This window comes from Cricetulus griseus, chromosome 9 (assembly GCF_003668045.3).
Source record: "Cricetulus griseus strain 17A/GY chromosome 9, alternate assembly CriGri-PICRH-1.0, whole genome shotgun sequence".
NCBI classification, from domain to species: Eukaryota; Metazoa; Chordata; class Mammalia; order Rodentia; family Cricetidae; genus Cricetulus; species Cricetulus griseus.
The window spans coordinates 15,839,878-15,864,806 of record NC_048602.1 but is presented as its reverse complement, the minus strand read 5'-3'; the positions used below and the strand labels follow the sequence as shown (position 1 = coordinate 15,864,806).

At 41.3% G+C, this 24,929-nt stretch overlaps 1 long non-coding RNA gene across 1 annotated transcript; it reads right to left on the bottom strand.

The window, feature by feature from the left end:
* Positions 1-19,877: 19,877 nt before the first annotated feature.
* LOC113838927 lies at positions 19,878-24,915 on the bottom strand. The gene is made up of 3 exons (XR_003488761.2): positions 23,796-24,915; positions 21,077-21,238; positions 19,878-20,684 (listed from the first exon to the last, which is right to left on the bottom strand). It is a non-coding gene; the product is annotated as an uncharacterized LOC113838927 (long non-coding RNA).
* Positions 24,916-24,929: the final 14 nt, after the last annotated feature.

Genomic DNA, 24,929 nt, shown 5'->3' with positions numbered 1-24,929 from the left:
GACTTTTGGTGACTTCTATTTCAGTAGAAGTTACAGGACTGTTTCATTGCTTATTGGTTTTTGGTTTAAATTTGGTAAGTGATATCCATCCAGGAAATTTTCTGTTTCCATTAGATTTTCGAATATCAGGAGTTCAGGTTTTCAAAATATGACCAGAGAATTCTCTGGATTTCCTCACTGTCCGATTTTAGTCTCCCTTTTCATTTCTTATTTTGTTACTTTGCATGTTTTCTCTGCAGTTTGGTGAGTTTGGATGAAGTTTTTTCTATCTTGGTGATTTTCTCCAAGAACCAACGGTTTGTTACATTGATTCTTTGTATTGTTTTCCGACTTTCTAATTTGATTTCATCCCTCAATTTGATTATTTGCTCACATCTACTCCTCTGGAGTGTGTTTACTTCTTTTTGTTCTAGAGCTTCCAGTTGTGCCGTTAATTCTCTAGTGTGACTATTCTCTAGTTACTTCATGTGGGCACTTAGTGCTATGAACTTTCCTCTTAACAAGGCTTTCAAATTGTCCCATAAGTTTTGTTATGTTGTGTCTTCCTTCTCACCGAATTCTAGAAAGGCTTTTATTTCTTTTTTATTTCTTTCTTGACCCAGAAATGCTGCAGTTGCTTATTAAACAATTTCCATGAGTTTGTAGTTTTTCTACAATATGTGTTGTTGAATTCTAACTTTAAATCATTGTGGTGTGATAAAATACAGGAAGCTATTTGAATTTTTCTGTACCTGTTAATGTTCGCGATGTTGCCAAGTATGTGGTCAATTTTAGAGAAGGTTTCATGTGGTGCTGAGAAGACGGTATATTCTTTTGTGTTTGAATGGAATGTTCTATAGATGTCTGTTAAACACAATTGGGTCATAACTTCAGTTTGTTCCTGTGTTTCTTTGTTAGGTATCTGTCTGGTAGTCCTATCTAGTGGTGAGAGTGGGGTGTTTAAATCTCCCACTAGTGGTAAGTGTGTAAGGTTTTTTGTGTGATTTGAGTTATGGTAATTTTACATTATGAAATTTGATGTCTTAGTATTTGGGGCACACCAAACACCACACCAAGTAACTGAATGCCTATGTCACCTACTGGTCAAAGATTATTACTGCATCTGGAGTAGAAATCAGGTAAAATGATGGCAGAACATTTATCATTTGCTAAAATTGGTAATATTTTTACTTATTATATGAATTCAATGATTGAGGAGAATGCTAATTTGCCAATTACTGTCCAGTATGCCATAATGGCAGTTAGCTTGCTGGTACAAATAATATTACTAGCCAGAGGACTCAGGAATAAGGATAACCTCCCCACCAACTTACAGGAAATAACAGCTTTAAACAATGAGGTTTTGGAAAACAGATTAGGTCAGAAAACAATTGTGCAGCAAGTGGAACAGAAATTGGATCATAAGCTTGGCTCTGTGTCCAATAGCATAAAGAAAGAGCTGTCTGTTACCCAAGATGAGATGCACGGTATTTTGGATAAGATAAAGACAGAGAGATACTCCATGTCTGAGGCTTTAGAGGCTAGGCTGTCAGAAGACTGTGATGAGCTAAAGAATATCTGTAGCCAGCTAGAAACTCAGATAGGCACTGTTACCCAGAAACTAAATGCAAAGGTGCAAAATACCTAAGATAGGGTTGAAGAATTGGACAATGACATTCTATCAATTATTGAAGCATCTAAGGTAGCAGATCACAAATTTGAGTCTAGATTTGAATGTTTGGAAGATAATTTACAGTGCAGAGCAGAGAGATTACATAGGTCCATATGGTCAATTGCTGAGGACTCAAAATCAATAAATCATGACCTCGAATCTATACTCCAATACCTAGAAGGCAGTTTCCATACCATCCAGATGCTGCCTAAGGATGATTATATTAAAGACCTTGAAAAACATATAGAGGAGCAGTTAGAGCAATTTACAGATTCATTAACATGCTTGGAATCTATTATGTTTAAGGAGATTGAAACTTTTCATAAGGATATCATTACTAGGCTTAAAGTTCATTGGAATGCCTCAGAAGCAGAATCACTGCAACCTGGTATTCAGGTATCATGACTATTCTTCTAAGGTTGTTACTCATACACCATTAGTGTACCCAGCTACCATGGTAGAAAAGCCAGCTTCTAAGAAACACCCTCAAGGACTGATGGCTTATGAGTGGCAACCTACACAGCTGAAGGACCTTAAGAATATTACTGAATCGGTTGTCTCATATGGTCTCCATAGCCCATACATAAAACAGCTATTACATTCATGGGAAACCTTTAACAGGGTGACACCCACAGATTGGTAACGATTGGTAGCAGCTGTACTTGAGAATTCATGCCAAAACCAATGAAGGACATTGTTGAGGGAATAATCGAAGCTCCTTGAGTGTCAAGGCATAAAGGAAGATTTTGAAGCCACCCTAGATAAGATTCTTGGTGAGGGTATTTATCCTAACCCACAGGTTCAGACTGAATATGTCGACTACATACTGTCCCTATGAAGGAAAGCAAATTTAAATGCCTGGGATAAGGTTCATGAGCCAGGAGAATGCCTAGAAGCTTATACCAGAATAGAACAGTATTACAGGCAACAGATCCAGAAACAAGACAATCTATTATATATACACTATCTTATGAAAATGCAAACCCAATATGCAAAAGAATACTTTTGCCTTTAAAGATCAGATCATCTCCCCTAGAAGAATGGGTTTTGCATGCGGCCAACATTGACTATAATGTGCAAGATACACTTGGGTAGGAGAAGCCATCTTGAAAGGTTTAAAAAGGCAAGAGATCAAAAGTTCTAGAGGTGAGGATGTAATGGCTTGGCAAGGAAAAGCACCTTACAGAGGTCAACATAGGTACCAAGAGGCTAGATTTTACTATTACTATAAACCAGAACCTTGGGTAGGAAAAGCCTTCTCCTTCCCCAGGAGACCATGAAGGCACCAAGAACCTAGATGTTTCAGCTGTGGTAGAATGGGACATATCAAGAGAAATTGTAGACAAACGAATTCTAACAATGCCTCATATGGAAGGTCACTGCCTTCTGGATTGTGTAGAAGATATGGTAAGGGCAGACACTGGACCAATGAATGTAAATCGACCAATACCATGCAAGGAAACCCGTTAAGGCCAGGAAACCCCGGAGGGGGCTCAAGAAGGCCCCCACATCAAGAAAGGTCCAGTTGTTCCCAGTAGCAGTGGAAGACAATCTCTCACAGGATGGATATTTCTTTGCCTATTATCAAAAATAATACTGTTCTAGGTGGTAATTTGAATAGTGATGAAGAATCAAATGTGACAGGACAAAATGAGAAACGTATATATTGGTAAACATCTGTTAATGATAAAAGGCCACAGTTAAAAGTGAAAATTAATAATAAAGTAATTTCTGGCTTAGTAGACACTGGGGCTGATGAGACTAATATTACCCAAAAGCCTTGGCCTCAGAAATGTCCTCATAAAGAGGCAAATGTTCAAATTTTAGGAATTGGTACTCTGATCTAGAGTTCGACAGAGTGTTAACTCAGTGGTCTGCATTGGACCAGAAAGACAGACAGGGAGACTGAAACCATACGTGGCAGATATAGCTATAAATCTCTGGGGTCGAGATCTTTTACAGCAATGGAATTCTCAGATTAATATTCCTCCAGTGTCAATACAAATTAGAAAAGATCTGGTAAGATGCAATGGAAAATGGTAACCAACCCGCCATGCTGTACATTAAATAGATACAAATGATGGACCTTCAGAGGAGCCAACGGCCCTGTTATTGAAGTGGCTTACAGATGAACCTGTTTGGGTAGGACAATGGCCTATGACCTCTGAGAAGCTAGAGGCTTTAGAAAAGTTAGTACAGGAAAAGCTAGATGCTGGACATATAGAGGAAATTGTCCAGTCCTTGAAATTCTCCTGTATTTGTTATCAAAAACAAGTCAGGTAAGTGGAGAACGCTGACAGTCCTCAGAGACATAAATAAGGTAATTCAACCAATAGGCTCTCTGCAATCTGGAATGCCAATTCCATTCCTTGATACTTAAAGGATGGCCAATCATACTCATTGATCTAAAAGACTGTTTTTTCACAATTCTGTTATAGAAAAATGATAGAGAAAATTTTTCATTTACTGTACCAACTTTTAATAATTCACAGACAGTTAGGAGATATCAGTAGAGACTTTTGCCACAAGGAATGCTAAATAGCCCTACTTTTTGTTGGCACTGTGTACAGCAACTTCTGGAAGTAATGAATGAGAAATTTTCACAATCTCTTGATTATCATTACATGGATGATATTCTTTTTATCAGATTCCAATAAGGAAACATTAGAATGTATATGTGAATTGGTGAAGGAATTTCTGCCTCATTGGGGTTACAGATTGCCAAGAAAAGATACAAAGAGAAGATTCTATTAACTATTTAGGTTACAAGATAGAATTACAAAGAATCAGACCTCAAAGGTACAAATTAATTCTCTTCAGCAATTATTAGGGGAAATTTCTCAATTACAGATGATTATTGCTGTAGAAGGACATGACTTAAAGCATTTAAAAATTGCCCTCAAAGGTGATAATGACCTAAACAGTCCAAGAATATTATCTGCTGAGGCAGAAAAAGAGTTACAATGGGTAGAAAACAGAATAATGGATGTGCATGCAGGTCGAAAAACCATAATTTAGACTGTATTCTGGTTATCTTGTCATCCAGAGAATATTCTTCTATGATTCCGATGAAGAGGGAAGACACCATATTGGAGTGGATATTTTTGCCACATAAACAGAATAAAAAGTTAAAGACATATATAGAAAAAGTTTCTTTTTTTTATTAGTTCAAGTAAGGGAACAAGCTTGTTTCAAGTCCCTTCTCCCTCTCCTTCCCCTCACGCCAACCCTTCTCCCTCACCCCCAACCTACCCCGAGCCCATCCACCCACCACTCCCAAGGCAGTGCAAAGTCCACAAAATCTTCCTGTGCTGGTCCTGGGCCCTTCCCCATGTGTCCAGAGCCACAGTATAACCCTTCACGTGGGATGGGCTCTCAAAGTCCCATCTTACCCCAGGGAAAAATACTAATCCACTACCAGAGCCTCCCTGGAGTGCAGAGGCCTCCGTATTGACATCCATGTTCAGGGGTCTGGATCAACCTTGTACTGGTCTCCCAGATAGCATCTGGGGTCGATGTAGTCTCCGTTGTTCAGGACAACTGTTTGTGTGGGTATCTTCAACCTGGTACAGACTCCTTCGCTCTTCATTCCTCCCTCTCTTCAACTAAATTCCAGATTTCAGATCTGTGTATTTCTGTGGATGTCTGTCTCTGCTTTCATCAGCCACTGGATGAGGGCTCTAGGATGGCATAAAGAGTAGTCATCAATTTCATTTAAGGGGAAGGGCTTTTAGGTTATACTCTCCTCCATTGCCTGGATTGTCAGATGGTGTCAACCTTGTAGGTCTCTGGAGATCTCCCTAGTTCCAGATCTCTTCTCGGACCTATAGTGGCTCCTTGTGATATGGTATCTCTCATCCTGCTCTATCTCCTCTATTCTTCCACCAACTCAATATTTCTGCTCCTCCATTTTCTTTCCTCTACTCCCCTTCGCTTGCTCTTATTGTGGGTGCTCCCCTCTCCTACGCTCATGCTCCCAATTAGCTCAGGAGCTCATGACACTTCCCATTCCAGAGGTACATTTATCCCTTAGAGTCCTTCATGTTTCTTACTTTCATTGGTGAAGAGGATTATAGGCTGGTAATCCTTTGCTCTATGTGTAAAATTCATATATGACTGATTACATTCCATGTTTTTCTTTTTGTGACTGGGTTACCTCACTCAGGATGGTTTCTACTAGTTCCATCCATTTGCCTGCGAATTTCAAGATTCCATTGCTTTTTTCTGCTTAGTAGTACTCCATTGTATGAATGTACCACATTTTCTTAATCCATTCTTCAGTTGAGGGGCATCTAGGTTGCTTCCATGTTCTGGCTATTACAAACAATGCTGCTATGAACATCGTTGAACATATGTCCTTGTTGTATGGACATGCAGTATTTGGGTATATACCTAAGAGAGGAATGGCTGGATCGTGAGGTAGACTGATTCCTAGTTTGTTAGCAAACTCCATACTGATTTCCAGAGTGGTCTTGCAAGTTCGTACTCCCACCAGCAATGGAGGAGTTTTCATTTTTCTCCATATCCTCTCCAGCATAGATTGTCATTGGTATTTTTTATTTTAGCCATTCTGACAGGTATGAGGTGGTATCTCAGAGTTGTTTTGAGTTGCATTTCTCTGATGGCAAAGGATTTTGAGCACTTTCTTAAGTGTCTTTCAGCCATTTCAGATTCATCTGTTGAGAATTCTCTATTTAGTTCTGCACCCCACTTTTTAATTTCATTGTTTGGTGTTTTGGTGGCTAGCTTCTTGAGCTCCTTATGTATTTTGGAAATCAGTCCTCTGTCAGATGTGGAATCAGTTAAGATATTTTCCCATTCCATGGGTGGTCGTTTTGTCTTACTGACGGTGTCCTTTGCCTTGCAGAAGCTTCTCAGTTTCAGTACGTCCCATTTATTAATTGCAGACCTCAATTTCTGTGCTACTGGCATAATGTTCAGGAAGTGTTCTCCTGTGCCAATTTGTTCAAGGGTAATTTCCACTTTCTCGTCTAGAAGATTCAGTGTAGATGGATTTATGGTGAGATCTTTTATATATTTGCACTTAAGTTTTGTGCATGGTGACAAGTATGGATCTATCTGCAATCTTCTGCATGCCCGAATCCAATTGCGCCAGCACCATTTGTTGAAGATGCCATCTTTTTTCCATTGTATAGATTTAGCACATTTTTCAAATATAAGGTTTTCATAGGTACATGGATTAATATCAGGGTTTTCAACTTGATTACATTGATCTACCTGTCTATTTTTGTGCCAAAACCAAGCTGTTTTCAGAACTATGGCTCTATAGTAGAGCTTGAAGTCAGAGATGGTGATGCCTCCAGATGATCCTTTATTGTAAAGAGTTGTTTTGGCAATCCTGGGTTTTTTTATTTTTCCATATAAAGTCGAATATTTTTCTTTCAATGTCTGTGAAAAACTGTGTTGGGATTTTGATGGGGATTCAGTTGAAGTGGTAGATTGCTTTTGGCAGGATTGCCATTTTACTGTGTCGATTCTACCTATCCAGGAGCAAAGGAGATCTTTCGATTTTCTGGTATCTTCTTTAATTTCTTTCTTTAAAGTCTCAAACTTCTTATTGTACAGGTCTTTCACTTTTTTGGTTTTTGTTCCCCCAAGATACTTTATGTTGCTTGTTGATATTGTGAAAGGTGATTTTTCCCTGATTTCTTTCTCATTGTATTTATCATCTGTATCTAGTAGGGCTAATGATTTTTTTTAGTTAATTTTGTATACTGCTACCTTGCTGAATGTGTTTATCAGCTGTAGGAGTTCCCTGGTAGAGTTTTTCGTGTCTCTAATGTAGATTGTCATGTCATCTGCAAATAGTGAAAGTTTGACATTTTCCTTTCCAATTTGTATCCATTTGATCTCCTTTTCTTTTCTTACTGCTCTAACTAGAACTTCAAGTACAATATTGAAGAGATATGGAGGGGGTAGATAGACTTGTCTTGTTCCTGATTTTAGAGGAAACACTTTGAGTTTCTCTCCATTTAGTTTTACATTGGCTACTGCTTTGGTGTATATTGTGTTTATCATGTTTAGATATGTTCCTGTTATTCCTGTTCTCTCCAGATCTTTATCATGAAGAGATGTTGGATTTTGTCAAAGGCTTTTTCAGAGTCTAGTGAGATGTTCATGTGTTTTTTCTTTTTCAGTTTGTTTATATGGTGGATTACATTGATGGATTTTCATATGTTGAACCATCTTTACATCCCTGGGATGAAGCCTAATTGATCATGGTGTATGGTTTTTCTGATATGATCTTGGATTGGATTTGCCAATATTTTATTGAATATTTTAGAAATGATGTTCATGAGGGATATCAGTCTGTAGTTCTCTTTCTTAGTCATGTCTTTGTGTGGCTTGGGTATCAAAGTGATTGTAGCCTCATAGAAAGATTTTGGCAATATCCAATCTGCTTCTATTGTGCAGAACAGTTTGAGGAGCACTGGGATTAGCACTTGTTTCCATTTCTGGTAGAATTCTGCAGTGAAGCCATCTGGCCCTGGGCTTTTTTTGGTTGGGAGGCTTTTGATGACTGCTTCTTTTTCATTAGGGGCTATAGCTCGATTTAAACTGCTTATCTCTTCTTGGTTTAATTTTGGTAAGTGATATCTATCCAGAAAACTGTCGATTTCCTTTACATTTTTGGATTTTGTGGAGTACAGGTTTTCAAAGTATGACCTGAAGATTCTCTGGATTTCCTCAGTGTCTGTTGTTATATCCCCAATTTTTTTTAATTTGCATGCTCTCTCTCTGCCTTTTGGTTAGTTTGACTAGAGGTTTGTCTATCTTGCTGATCTTCTCGAAGAATTAACTCTTTGTTTCATTGATTCTTTGTACTGTTTTCCTAGTTTCTACTATATTGATTTCAGCCCTCAGGGTGATTATTTCCTGGCATCTACTCCTCCTTGGTGAGTTTGCTCCTTTTTGCTCTAAAGCTTTCAGTTGTTCGGTCAATTCTCTATTGTGACTTTTGTGTAGGTTCTTCATATGGGCACTTAGTGCTATGAACTTTCCTCTTAGCACAACTTTCAGAGTGTCCCATAAGTTTGTGTATGTTATGGATACATTCTCATTAAGTTCTAGGAAGTCTTTAATTTCTTTTTTTTTTTTAAATTTCTTCCTCAACCCAGGAATGGTGCAATTGTGTGTTATTCATTTTCCACGAATATGTATGTTTTCTGTAATTCATATGGCTGTTGAATTCTAGCTTTAACGCATGTTGATCTGATAAGATACAGGGGGTTATTTCAATTCTTTTGTAACTGTGGATGTTTGCTTTGCTGAAAAATATGTGGTCAGTTTTAGAGAATGTTCCATGTGGTGCTGAGAAGAAGGTATATTCTTTTGGTTTGTCTTTTCCTCCATTTGGATGCAATGTTCTATAGATATCTGTTAAACACAGTTGGGTCATGACTTCTGTCAGATCTTTTGTTTCTTAGTTAATTTTCTGTCTGGCAGTCCTGTCTAGTGGTGTTGGGGGGGTCTTGTTGATGTCTCCTACTTTAAGTGTGTGTGGTTTTATATGTGGTTTGAGCTTTAGTAATATTTCTTTTACAAATGTGGGTGCCTTCATATTTGGGGCATAGATGTTCAGGATTGAGACTTCATCTTGATGGTCTTTTCCTGTGATGAGTATGAAATGCCCTTCATCTCTTTTGATTGGTTTTAGTTTGAAGTCTAATTTGTTAGATATTAGGATTGCTACACTAGCTTGTTTCTTGGGCCCATATGATTGAAAAATCTTTTCCCATCCTTTTACTCTGAGTTATTGCCTGTCTTTGAAGTTAAGATGTGTTTCTTGTAAACAGCAGAAGGATGGATTTTGTCTTCGTATCCATTCTGGTAGCCTATATCTTTTTATGGGTAAGTTAAGACCATTGACATTTAGGGACATTAATGTCCATTGTTTGTTGGTTCTTGTTTGTTTTGGATTTATTTTTGGTGGTGTCATTGTGTGTGGAATTCACCCTCCTGTTTCTTTTTGTGTTTGGTAAAATTAAATTATCTATTGCCTGTGTTTTTATGAGTGTAGTTATGATTGTTGGGTTGGAGTTTTCCTTCCAGAACCTTCTGTAGTGCTGGATTTGTGCATATGTATTGTTTACATCTGTTTTTGTCATGGAATATCTTGTTTTCTCCATGTATAGTGATTGAAAGTTTTTCTGGGTACAGTAGTCTGGGTTGACATCCATGCTCCCTTAGTGCTTGTAGGGTATCTATCCAAGACCTTCTGGCTTTCAGAGTTTCCATTGAGAAGTCGGGTGTGATTCTGATTGGTTTGCCTTTATATGTTACTTGGCTTTTTTCCTTTGCTGCTCTCAATATTTTCTCTTTATTCTGTAGATTTGGTGTTTTGTTTATTATGTGTCAGGGGGACATTTTTGTGGGCCAGTCTGTTTGGTGTTCTGTAAGCTTCTTGTTCTTTCATAGGCATATCCTCTATAGATTGGGGGACTTTTCTTCTATGATTTTGTTTAATGTGTTTTCCGTACCTTTGAGCAGTGTTTCTTCACCTTTTTCTATACCTATTATTCTTGGGTTTGGTCTTTCCATGGTGTCCCATATTTCCTGGATATTTTGTGTTAGGGATTTGTTGGACTTGAGGTTTTCTTTGGTTGATGAATGTATATCCTCTAGCGAGTCTTCAATAGCTGAGATTCTCTCTTCCATGTTTTGAATTCTATTAGTTTTACTCACATGTTTAATTCCTGATCGTTTATCCAGGCTTTCCATTTCCTGCATCGCCTCATTCTGTGTTTTGTTTATTGTGTCTATTTCAGCTTTCATTCTTTGAACTGTTTCAAGAGCTTCCTTTATTTGTTTGGTTGTTTTTTCTTGGGTTTCTTTAGATTGTTTAAAAGATTTTATTTCTTGAATTTTTTGGTTTGTCTTTTCCTCCATTTTGTGTAATTTTTTCCTTGCTTTTTTTTCTATTTCTTTAAGGGATTTTCTTGTTTCCTCTTTAAATGTCTCTATCATGTTGCTGAGATAATTTTTGAGGTCCATCTCCTCTTCATGCTCTGTGTTGGGCTTTTCAGATCTTGCTGGTGTGGAGTCCCTAGTTTCTGGTGGTGTCATATTGGTTTTTCTGTTGTTGAGTGAGTTCTTATTCTGTCTTCTTACCATATCTTCTTCCAGTGGGGGCAGGTGGGGTCACTCTATCTCCTCTTGTGACCCAGTGGTGTGTGTGGGCCAGGGATTCAATGTTGGCAGCTCTGGATTGTCTTGCCTCTTCTAGTCTCCTCACTCTGAATGAGTTAGTCCTCTGTAAGGGTCACGTCGGTAGAACAGGAAGAAAGAGTGGGATGTTTCCAGAATCAGGGAGTTCTCCCTGCCTGGGTAGGTCTACTCCAATCTGGTGCAGGACCAAAGAGATCGGGGTGAATGGGGCTTTAGACGGGAGTTGGTTAAGAGCAGATGGTCACTCAACTCGTTATGGATCAGGTCAGTGGAAAGGGAAGGAAAAGTGGGTTGTTTCCAGATTCAGGGAGCTCCTCCCTGCCTGGCTGTGTCTATCCCAAGCAGGCGCAGGCCCCAGAAGAGCGGGGTGAATGGGACTTTGGACAGGAGTTGGGTAAGAGCAGAGGCTTACTTACATTGTTATGAATCAGGTTGGTGGAAAGGGAAGGAAGAGTGGGGTGTTTCCAGATTCATGAATCTCCTCCCTGCCTGGAGTGTATATCCCAACCAGGCACAGGCCCATGGAGATCAGGGCAAATGGGGCTTTGGACAGGAGTTGGATAAGAGCAGAGGGTCACTCACCTTGTTATGGACCAGGTCAGCATATTAGAAAAGGTTTCTGATTTGATTTTAAAAGGAAATTTAAGACTTTGTCAAGTGACTGGAAATGTCCAGCAGTAATTAAATTACCTTTAAATAATAAGGAAATTTCTTGTGGGAGGATAATGAATATTGGCAAATAGCTCTTATTGACTTTTTCGGAACAATTAGCAGCAACTGTCCCAAACCTGACAGAATTAAAATCTTACAAAAGACAGTCTGGATTCTTCCACACATTGTAAGACAAACTCCCATTTCTGGAGTTCTTAACTTGTACACTGATGCCAAGAAATCAGGTAAGAAAGGTTATAAAGCATGTGATGTAAGTAAATTAGTTCAAAGTCCATATACCTCTGTACAGAAGGCAGAATTATATGCAATTCTCATGGTACTTATGGGTTTTACATAATCTGTTAATATAGTTACTGATTCTCAATATGCATAGACTGCAGAATTCATTCCTGATAATACAGAATTAACTTCTCTGTTTTTACAATTACAGGAAACAATCAGAAACAAAAGTAATCCTATATACATTTAACATATCAGATCCCATATGGCTCTTCCAGGCCCACTAGCACAAGGCAATGATGAGTTTGATTGTTTATGAATTGAAAGTGTGCTGGAAGCCTCAGAATTTCATAAGAAACATCATGTAAATAGCAAAGGTTTAAAAAAGGACTTCTCCATTACTTGGCAACAAGCAAGGAGATAGTGAGAATCTTTCCTACTTGTTACTTTTATAATCAAACTCCATTGCCAGCAGGCTGTAATCCTAAGGGCACCCAGGTTAGTCTCACCATGTTAGTTCATGTGCATATCCTCAGGTTCTGGTGGTGTTTTTGTCCCATCAACTGCATCATGCTGCAATTTCCCCCTCACTGCCATGGTAGCTCATTTCTGTTGTCCTGCTCTTGTCTTTCTCACCTCTACCAGGAAGCAGGTCTCTAACAGTACAAAGAGTAGAGTCCATGTGGAGGGATTTGTCCTTGTACCATCAACTCTCCTCTGCCCATAGACTATGCTGCGTGTGTGGACAGTCTCAAGTTCAAATCAAACTATGTCCCTCAGGCTTCTGTTTCACATATGAGATTGTCCACAGTGATGTGTGATTCCTGCATGAGGACACTTGCAATGTGTGTTGGCTGATCTTCATGGTCCTCCTGATGCATTTACAGTCAGCATGCAAACAAAGCTCTTCCAGTGTGAAGTTTTAAGAATACCTTAATTGATATAGGCATTCTGATTTTATGTAGTCAGGGTGGACCAGTGTCTATATGGTGTGGAAAGAAGAAAGCAGCCTGGGAATTCATGTCTCTCTACTTCCTGATTGTCAATGTGATCAACCAAGACAAGCTTCTGCACCAGGCTTCCCCCACCATGATGGACTGCATCCCTTCAAATCCCAGAAACCACGGGGTAGAAGAATAGTACTGGCTCCTCCTAATTGTCCTCTCATGTATACACACACACAATACACACCCACACACACACACACACACACACACACACACACACACACACACCACATAAAAAATTCTGCATACACACATATAGAACAATGTGAGTAGGTAGGAAAAGAGTAGAGATATCTGGTCACAGAATGTTAATGGTTCAAGTGGGAATTTCCACTTAGTGGAGAAAGGTGTAGTTGTCACATGTCCTCTGACATCTAAGGTCAAGGCACTAAACCTCTGTGACATCTACAAGAAAGCCTGATGCCAGCTCTGACAAACTGGCAGAGTGCTGCAGGTGTCACCTACCAGTAGACATTTGTTAGCCACAGGATTCCCTTGTATTCATTCCTAATACTTCCAAGGCATAGAAAGGCCTAGCTGGACCTCAGCAGCCATAGGACCTGCAAGGTCATAAAAACAAGAACTAGAGGATATAGTGGACAGATCACGAGGGAATATTAGTGCTTGGCACCTCTTTGCCAAAAAAACGGTTACTGGATTAAGATACCGTTTGGCTTGTGTGACCAGTAAGTTAAAGGTTAATGCCTCTCTAAATATTTGGCAAACTTCATCTGTCACTCCTGATGGAGAGAAAGGGACAGTCAATGCCTTTAACAACAAACTACTTAGTTCTGACCGATCAAAAACTCTTGGAGTCTTTACTTTTAAAAATGAATATCAGCCAAATTACACAAGCACTTATGTAAGGTGAATATGGAGGCAGGGCAAGGGTGTTGATATTTCTGACTAGCCTGGGCTAAGTTGGAAGATCCTGTTGTTTCAAGTTTCCAGAAAGGTCTTGTTTATAGACTTGAGAGAAGCCAGGTAGCCCTCCATGGTTGACACCTCCTATGTGGTGTCCCTGGGACAGAGTGGCACATGCCTTGATCTCCTGAGCCATTAGATATCTAAGGAACACAAAAGCAGCCAGTGAAAGAGGAGCTGGCGAATTGGGGACAGGGTGTAGAGATCCATGCTGTGGTAGAGCCAGCGTGTTCTTATGTACAGGATGCACGTGTACTGTGGTGTTGTAATCTGCAATTCATTGCTATGACCAAACTACCCAGACTCAGCACTGTATGTGGGAAAGAAGTTAATTTGGTTCATGGGCTGGAGTCTTGACAGGCCCAGATAGGGCACTCACATCTTGCCAATGTTTGAACTGTGTGAACTCATGGTGAGAGGTGGAGAGTTCAGGGGTGCTGATGGAAGTCAGTACTAGAGCAGGAGCTCTGCCTGCTTGTCACCACCCACCATCACTACCTCTCAGCACTGTCACGCTGGGGACCAAGGCTTAAGGTGGGGTTGCTGTGTATGGCCTAGCCATGTTGAAACCATATCTGCCCGTCCCTCTTATATGGTGTTTGATGACATCATTGTGGTATTAACTGCATCTCACAGTGTAATTCTGGCTGGCCTGGAATTCTCTGTGCTGAACACGCTGACCTCAATCTCACAGAAATTCACCTGTCTCTGTCTCCTGTGTGCTAGGACTGAAAGTGTTGACACAACAACAGGATTTTAACAGTGCTTCTAGCCAGCCACAGAGGAATCTGAATTCACCACAAACTCACACCACACATACACACATACATAGTAACAAATACACCATACCCACAACATACTACACATACATCACACCAAACAAACACACATGACACACACATACTACACCCTCCACACACAACCATACAAACACATTGCACACACACGACATACACAACCCACATACACCCCAGTCACTCACATTCTACACACATACACAACACACCTAGCATACACATATACCACAAACACACACCACCCAAAACAACACATATGTACCACATACATGCATGGCCCACCATAGCACAATACATACTGTAGAAACACACACCATATTACATGAACACACCACACATCCACATACTACACACACCACACAAACGCAACTCAGAAACACAGACATTTTATATACATCACACACATATGGAAGTATACCACACACATAAACACGTATGCCACACACACACAGTCCACACACAATCCACATATACCAACACCACATACAGACATACACATAACACACAGCACAAACATGCACCACAAACTCGCAAACCATAAGCACACAATATATACACACCACCCAAAACAACACACATGCACCCCCCACAGCACACATACATATTACAGAAACACATACAAACCACACATCCATGTCCTAAACACATACCATACACACACACAAACACACACACAAACACACACACACACACACACACACACACACACACACACACACACACACACACTCCCCGTTCCTCCCTTGTTAGGAATTTTATGAACACATGGTTAACCTGGGCCAGATCCTATATGAAAAATCCCAGAAACATCAAATAGAGATTTAAGAAGACCAGTGTGGCTGTGTAGATCACACATTTAATCCTAGCACTCAGGAGGCAGAGGCAGGTGGATATCTGAGTTCAAGGCCAGCCTGGTCTACACAGATTATCTCGGACAGGAGGGTAATGACTAGAAATGCTACCTCAAAACAATAAGGAAGAGATCAAGCTGCAGAATGACTACAACAGCAGGAGGACTTCAGGGTTAGAGAGTGGTTCAAGGAAGCCAAGAAGCAAGGGAAAGATGGGGTTAGGGACAGAAACAGTCAGAGCAGGGGTTCCCAAGTGTCTGTGATCTGGTCTATCCTAGACATTGACTACTAGGGAGACTTTTAAGTAACCCTTGAGTTCCCATCCTCACAGGGTGACCTAGGGCTCACTCTGGAGGCTTAGTTGAGGGGCCTGTTGCCTGGCTTCTTACTCAAATTTTCCTTTGGTCTTCATGTGACATGTGACATTAAGCAGAATACTAAGAAAGGCACCAGGCTGAGACAAGGCCCTTTGTTGACCAGGATTTTATCCTCTTGCCAAAATACACATCTCTCCTGACAAAGCCCTAGGGAGTTTCACACAGTGATCTGGGAGGAGTCTGGAGGAGCTCAGACACAGCCCCTCCCTGCCCACTGAGCAGCCCAGGGCAGGTATAGAAGGGGCCTGAGCTAGGTAGGAGCACCTGCCATCATTACCATGAAGCTCCCTGGTTCACTCCTGTTGCTTGGGGCTGTCCTGCTCCTGACTTCAGGGGGAGGTAGGTACTAGGCTGTGGGTTTGGGGGATTTTGCATCTGTAGTGCTCTCACACCTTCACTGCCCCAGGAAGGACTCCTGTGTTCTGACACAAGGTTTCAAGGGAGGATCCCCTTTTATTTCATCTATAAAGCAGGAGATTGAGCTTTTACTTGACCCATCTCTGCCTGAATATGTAAACTTTGTCGAGAAATACAAGAATGACAATGCAACACTGGAAAATGCTGAAAATCTGAAGAAATGTGTTGACAGCAAGTTGACAGAGGTTGACAAGGAGAATGTACTCAGTTTACCGGTGAGTTGTATTGTATCTGTCTCTGTCCCAGGAGCTGCCCTGATCACCCCAGTTAGAGATGGAGCCTGTGTTCCTCCCCGCCCCTGCAACTTCTGTGTGCATAAAGTTGGCTCTTCTAACTGCTGGTATCAGGAGGATGGGGCAGGAAGGGACAATCAGGCAGCCTGAGCTAGGCCTAGCTGTTCACTCGACCCAGCCAGACTAGACCCTGAGGATCCCTGTCCCCCCTGATACCACTTAGCCTCCATCAGCATTTCTGACCCAGCCTTCTGGGTCCAGCCACACCCAGCACAGGGCCTGGCACTCTTTCTCCAGGCTGGGTCTTTTATCCTAACTTGTCAAGTCTACCACTGCATCCGCAAACACTATTTTTTTCTTGCACTCTGGATCTCCAAGGCCACTATGTAGAATCCAGGCCTAGGTGACTCATGTGGAGCATCTAATTGAGTCCCCTATTGTCACTAAAACTAGTAAGATCAGTCACAACCTCAGTTGCATGTGTCTGAGTGTAATCATGTGACATGAATCAATTCACTTGTGGGGTCACAGTTGCCTGCAGGCTCTCCTGAGACACTCCAGGACCTGCCCAGCTGCCTCTGCATTGTGTCCCACATTTGCCCATGGTGACCCGAGTGCAGGTGGCTCTTTCCATCAGGCTGGATTGGAGGCTGTTTGCAAGGTTTGCCCTGATGTGGTTTGAGGCAGACAGGATGGAGAGATGGCTCCTTGATCCTGGTCAGAACCAGTTGCTCTGGCAGACAGGTTTAGGTCCCTCCCATGAGGTTTCCCATGTTTGTTCAGTGAGATCTCCTTCAACTCTAACACCTCAGATGCCTCACCGGGTTCTCTTTGCAGCAGAAAATAGATGCTAACAAATTCTGTTGATGAATCCATCTGGGCCATAAGACTCAAGGAAGCCACTTGCCTGCTCAACTGAATAGATGCAGCAAGCCCTACACTACCCTCCAGGTATCTAAAACCAGGATTCCAACAATAAAATCCTTGCAATTCACAGGGGAGCCTGTATGTTTTGATTCACAATGAGGCATTGATTGTGTTGGAGAATATGGGGGGAACAACTAGTGCACCTTGAAACATCACTGCTCAATTGCAGCATTGCCAAAATACCCAGGCAGAATGCATTAGGGCAGAGTGTCTGTGGGACAGGTCCATAGTGCACATACATGACCTCCTGACTGAACTCCCTCGGAGCATGTGACAGTGAAGGACAAAGAGGCCCAGTGTATGATGCTGCTGATAAAGCTTCTGAACAACAAAATCTGTCCTTTCTGCCCCCTGCAGGGGACAAGGGCCAGTTGTAGAGAGTACTTGTGTCACAGGGCTCCTCTAGGCCTCTGTGTCCTGGCCACAGATGGGTGTGGACAGCAGCCTCAGGGTTCTTGGGACATGACTTCTTATGTTATTACATTTGTTTCTCTGTCTCTGTCTCTGTCTCTGTTCTCTGTCTGTCTGTCTGTCTGTCTCTCTCTCTCTCTCTCTCTCTCTCTCTCTCTCTCTCTCTCTCTCTCTCTGTGTGTGTGTGTGTGTGTGTGTGTGTGTGTGTGTGTGTGTTTGTAGAGGTTAAAAGCTGCTCTGTAGCATTTCTTCAAATTGGTTTAAATAGTAAAAACGCTGAGTGAGATGTCAGATAATTGGGTAAATGTTGAGACATAAGAGAATTAAAGTAGCCAACACTATAGGGACTTCTTACCTGTACCAAATGTTCAGATGGAAGTGCTGGGGAGGTCCTGTCTTTACAAATCCTCCATATGAATAAGCCTAAATACTGCCTCCTCCAGCATTATACTCCTGTCTCCACCTGAGGTGTGAGCCACACGTACCCAGCTCTTATATCTATCAGACTGGTTGAATTTCGTGTACCTCAGTGTGGCCTTGAACTCCTCATCTTCCTGCTGCTTCCTCCCAAATGCATGGGTTAAAGCTATGTGTAACCATGGCCTGGCCTCTATGGTTAAGCAGTGTCTACATCAAACCCTGATCTTCAGGCTAGCTTTATTTTTTAGAGCACAAACAAAATTTTGCATTTCCATTTTTTTGTCTAAAACATAAAATGGTTATAACTAATATAAGAAAAAGTATATACAACAAGAATAATAACTATATACAAAATATCCAAGCAATACACACAACAACAATGTCTAGTCTGTAAATATTTGACAAATTCACAAAAAATAATCCAGTATCTATCCTATTTTGGTGGTTCCACTTGATTGTAACTAATTCACTTTCTATTCTATCTTGCATTACCCAAAGTATCTTTGTATGTTTCTCAACCATATACAGTTTATATTTCTTTAGGGAATTTCATTACTGAATCTGCTCTAGGGAAAACTATAAATATAAATTCTTCAACATGATCAGAGAACTGAGAAAGAATAATTTTATCTGATTAAATAGCGTGTGCAAGCAAGGAACTTCCAAAAAATGTGACAAATTAAAGCTAGCTTCCTGGACAATCACCCAAGGTTCCTATGAAGCATAAAGGCATTCATCTTCAGCCTAACAGCCTAGCAGATCTGACAGACTTTTCTGTATATCACGATAGTCTCATCATTTGTCCTACTTTGTCTTGGAAAAGTTGGCAAATCACTCCCTTTTCTGTGCTGCTTGTCCAATTTGGACAGCATACTGTCAAAAGTCAAGGCAAGAATACTTTTTGTCTCAATGTCTAACATTTGCCACAAAGAAAGTAAATTCAGTGAGGGGTTTATTCACTGCCCATCATCTTCTCTAAAGGAGATTGGTACTGTCAGGAGCATACATGTCAGATTGTTACAAAAATAAAGAATAAAAAATAAACAACAGTGCTTTGTTATTAAAACATCTCAAATGCCATAATCTGCAGAACTCTGAAGTGTTTGAAGACTGCCTGTCTACCTCAAATACATACAATTTACCTTGAAAAATATCTTCCTAGAACAATTAGAAAAACACTGACTATTGTAAAAATTCACACTGCTATTGATGATAGAATGGCTTTGGAGGATAAATCTGAATTTCCAGGAAGAAAGACAAAATGTATATTTTAGTAGACTTCTCTGATGAGCAAAGACCAAAGCTAAGAGTACAAATAAATAACCTTATAATTGAGGGATTATTGATCACAGGTGAGGATGCGACTATTATCATTCCAAAATCTTGGCTCTGATTAGCCTTTTGAGGAAGCAGATGTTCAATTCTTAGGGACTTGAAATCTATCTCTCCTAAAAAAAATCAATAGATGGTTTGAATGCATAGGGTCAGAAGGACACAGATCGAGGCTGAGGTCATATGTGTCTCATACACCAGTGAATCTATAGGTCATGATCTTCTGCAGCAATGGAATACCCAGATAAACATTCCTGCAGTCTCAGACACCCACCTTAATCCAACTCATGTGAACAGCACAGGATACAACAACAGGACCAACAGCCCTCCCCTTGAACTGATTAAATGGCAATCCCCTTTAGGTTGGCCAATGGCATATGACTTCAAAGAACCTACAATTTCTAGAACACCTGGGTTAGGAAAAGCAAAATGCTGGACATAACGATGAAACCACCAGCCCTTGGAATCTCCTGTATTTATTATTGAAAAGAAATCTGTAAAATGGAGAATGTTGACAGAGATGAGAGCCACAAATAAAGTAAATCAGGTGATTGTCTCTGCACAGCCTGGAATGTCTTTGCAGCCTCTGTTACCTACACAGTGGCCCATCACAGATTCTGAATTAAATGATTATTTCCTCTGTATATCTTTACAAGAAAAAGATAGGGAAAATTTAGAGTTCATGGTGCCTTCACGTATCAACATTTCTTTGAAGAAAACCTGGATTTGTGTTCATATTAGCCATAATGATGCATGTCTCCTAAAATTCCCCTCGACCTAACAAAAATCTCCTCCATTAAGCATTGCTCTAGCAAGCTATTGCCAATCACTCTGGTAAGATTAAGTGGTTAGAAGGACTCTGTGATAGCTATTGTGAATGGAGCCAAAGGGCCATAACTGCAGACAGCCTCTTTCAATTGTTTACGCTCCTTAAATTTAAGGGGTACATGCTGCAGCATGACCTGTCATGGAGTATTAGGGTCAGGGACTTATAACAGGGAAACCCAATGACTTTCCAAAAACTACCCCTTTGGGAGATGAAGCATTAGAATCAGGAACACAAGTAGTATAATTCTCATAAGCTGGGGGGGACACAGATGCAGGCAGGGGGCAAGGTTTATTCTTGATGCTCTTAAGTTTTTCCTTCATTCCCATCTCCCTTAACTGCATTTGTAAATCTTTAATTTCCTCTTCCGATTCCTTTTCTTCCTCAAAATGATCCTCATCCTCATCCTCCTTATCAGTGGACTCAGATCCCTTAGCAAGAGATTGATGAGAAAAGTCACTTTGTGTGGTTGCAGAGGTTTTCCCTATCTCTGATATTTGTTCCTTAACCTCAATGTTCTTACTCAAGAGGACATCCTTGACTAATCTCCGTAAGGAAATGACTGACATAGGCACTCCATCTGGCCCTTCTTTCTGAGGAGTATTTTGTAAATCACTCTTTACTTGTTCCTAGTTGGGAATGTTTAATCCCCCACTAGTCAAAAACTAGGGACTAATGCTAAGACTACGATAACTTCGAACTGTCTTTGTTTTAATGTCTGTGCCTTGCTGTTTCAATAACTGAGTGAGTTGGTCCTGTAAAAGTAATGAGGAACTTGAAATCCCCATTCTAACAGTCACTTACCTATGGTAGCACTACTTACTTTTGAGTCGGACTGTCAACCCCAGTGCCCACTTCCTTGTCTTGTGGTCACAATCTTCAGGACTGGTCCATCAGGATAGCTCTGATTTCCTGGATCTCAGTGGGACCTCCAATTGTCTCCGATGCTAGTACCAGCAACTGAAGAACCAGACCAGGTGAGAGTCTGTGGGTTAAGAAGGACACAACTTGGGTCATTGGGTAGAAGCGAATGCCATTGGTTTATTGCAGCCAGCAGCTTATATACAAGAGGAGATGGGAAAACATCACCTGCTAGAAGAATGCACTCCGACACCCTATCATTAACAAGGAAATCACAACCCCCACCAATGACCAACAAAGCAAGAAGGGGATGGGGGCAAGGCATAATGTTTCAATAACAAGAAAAGTTCAAAACAGGATGTTAGCGGGCGGGGCTTAGAAAAACAGGAGGTACCTGTGGTTATGTTGCAGAACAACTCACAGAGAACCCATGAGGGCTGGGTCCCAACATAGGGGAATGGGGAATAAAAGCAAAAGAAAAAGAAGTTCCTACTTTGGCTAAAGAACCCTTCCCAGTAAGAAGACAGGACAGGTTGCTATAACAAGAAATGAATGAGTGAGGGGAATTCCCTGAAAATGCATTTGAGGGGTGGGGTTTGATGAGGTAGGTGAGGCTGTTCCCCTACCCAGACAACAGGGAGACAAGAAGGAGAACTGAGTCCCCAAAATTCCCTCAGGACTGAGTATGTGGTACCTGTGTCCAAGAGGAAGGAGATGGATCACTCTGATACCTTGTTGTCCACCTGGGCTCCCTGTCAGAAATGAATGCGTTTGGGTCAAGAGATCCTGGGCCCCTTCACTCAGAGTCATCTATGGCCAGGGCTAGGCAATCTGAATTCTTTTATAAAAATATTTATGTCGAGGAATAGGAAGTTGGCTAGAGGACTCTGACACAGGTAGGATGGCCTCGGCCTCATTTAGTATGTGACTTTAATGGCTGTCTCATCTCTCTCATGGTATACCTTAAAAGCCACCTTAATTATCCTGCCTGTGATGTTAGAGGTCCTTTCTACAGAAGCCTAAGCTAAACCGTAATATCAGGGGAGCTCAGGGAAAAAATGTCATAAGGAGTTGTCTTTGCTCTGGGTTCTCAGGGTCTAGGTTAGTATACTGTAAGAAGGACTTTGTAAGGCATTTTAGGAACTGAGAGGGATTTCCATGTTTGTCTGAAAGTATCTCCAGAAGTTTATGAGAGTTTACTTTGTGAGGGCAGCCTTAGGTAGAGCATCTGGTAGGCTGGCTGTAAACTGATCTCTAGCTAGAATGGCCCCTGGGGTATTATAATCCCAGTAGGGATCCTGAACCTGGACAGCCTCTGCCCCTGCAGGTGAGCTGCATATGTCTGCATGGGCTCTAGCCTGCTCCCAAACTCAACTGTGTTCCTCAGGTAGTAGGTTTTTTGTCAAAATCATGCATATATCATGAAAGTTGAGGCTATAAGATTGGGTGGTATAGTGGAACTCTTTTATACAAGAAGTAGATTTAGAAGTATTGGAATCCAGGTTCTTTTCTATTTGAGAAAATTCTGATAGTGGAAATGGGACAATTATTTTAACCAGACTATCACCTCAACTACTTCTCAAAAGGGAGAACTGCAGCCAGGTTGCTTTGGTAGGCTGGGGCACATATTGGCATGAGAGTGGTTAATGGGTGTGAGGGAGTTGAAAGTACCTGCAAGAGTTGGGTGGCTCTAATGGGCCACTTCTGGAGATGGAGATAGTGGGAAGGGAGAAGGGACAGAAGGAAAAGGACCAGGGGGAGCAGATGTGATGGGGAATGTACTGTGTATGTTTATCTTATTGATTGTTAAATAAAATACTGTTCGGCTAATGAGACAACAAGTTAGACGGGACTAGGAGTCAAAGAGGGTTCTGGGAAATGGAGTAGAGAAGTGATGATCCAGGCAGGAAGTGACATAGCAAGGAGACTCATAACTAAGCAAAGGAGAAACAGGAAGGGTCCCTTTTCCCCTTGCTCCTCCAGCAGCACAATGTGATCCACCAGTAAGGAGGGACGGCAATAAGGTGTCCAATAAGATAAGTCTTATAAAATATATAGATTTATGATAATTGAGTCTGAGCTAACAGATGAGAATCCTAGTCATTGGCCAAGCAGCATTGTATGTAATAGAAGTTTCTGTGTATTCATTTGGGCCCTAACTCAGGTCGGTGGCTGGTACAAAGCTTACACTTGGCAGTGCGGCTCAGCGGCTTTTGGTGGAAAGATTTATCGTAACACAGATGTAGTTGGATGTTGAGGACAAAATGGTGGAGGTTGGTTAGGCAGGATCTAAACCAGTGGGGGCTTCTTATCGCTCAGCTTTCATAAGGGCACTGAATGTTAGCAAATTTACATAAGAAAACCCCCTGTTGTAAGGCACACGAAAGTTCCTAGTGAAGAAAGATTTTATATCATGAATGTGGGCAAATGATCAATAGTTATCTTGTTCCTAATGAAAAACTTCACACGGGGTCAGGCCATGTTCCTGTAGCACCTGTGCGAAAGCCTATCACAGCTAATACTTCTTCAGCATGAGAGTCAGCAAGGGAGGAAGTGTTATTAGTTCACCAAGTGTGGGAAGTTCTGTAGGCAACCTTCTGATATTATTATCCACTAGAGAGTTATAAACAATTTACCAGTGTGACAGTGACTTTGGGGAATGCCCTAACCACAATTCTTACCTTGCTGTACTCTGAAGAATCCATATCACTCCCAGGCTTTATACATGCAACCAACATGGGAAAGCCTTTAGACACAACACGGAATTGTTCAACATCAGCGAGTTCACACGGAATAAAAGGTTCATAAGTGTAGTGACTGTGGAAGAGCCTTCAGCAGGAAGTGCAGACTTGTTGAGCATCACGACATCCACAGCACAGGAACAGCTGGCCTTATTTCACATCAAAGAGTTCACATGGGTGAATAGCCATATGAGTGCATCCATTGTGGGAAATGTTTTATCCAAAGCTCTACCCTTAACCTGCATCAGAGTTCTCACTGGAGAAAGACCTCATAAATGCAGTGAGTGTGGGAAAGGCTTCTTCAGCCTTAAGTTAACACTTACTCCACCCCAGAGAATCATAATGAAGAGAAATCTTACAGGTGCAGTGAATGTGGGAAGGTCTTCACCCACAAGTCCAGCCTCCTTAAACTCCAAAGGGTCCACACTGAAGGAGTCCTTAAGCCAAAGACTCTCCCTTCTTTGGTAATAGGAAAGTCACTTTGAATGAAGGCCTTGGAGTTCAGGAAGCATGTGCCCTACTCAGGCACTTTAATGAGGAATATGTAGCACAGATAACTGTGAACGTGCCCTTTGTGATATAGCCATCAAGCCCCAGTTGACTCCCATTTGGACATCCACACTGCAGACATGGCTGTGGGTGACAGGTGAGAAGCATCAGTCACTGCATTACACTTTTCCATCTGCACAAAGTCCTCTTCAGGGTGACATCACTGTTGCTAGTTGTGGCTGAGGCCGTCCCACCTCTACTTGCCAGCATGCATCGGGTTTTTCAGTCCTTAGAGAACCCTGATGTGTACTGCCTCATGTGTTATCCCTGGAGGAGAGCAGGCATGGATAAACACATTATAGTTTGCCACATCTCCATCCACAGCCTGGTTTTGGGTAATATAAATGGAGGGTAGCAAATCTAGAATGTTGGCTTCTGGAATGCTCTCATCACTCTAGCTGTAGCAGTTGAGGGTGAACAGATAGTCTCAGGCCTTTCCTGATTCCTGATTGTTTCTCTGTAGATACTTGGTAATGTCAGATGTTCAAATGTTCCGGGATTGCTAAGGCTGCACAGGCCAGAAAG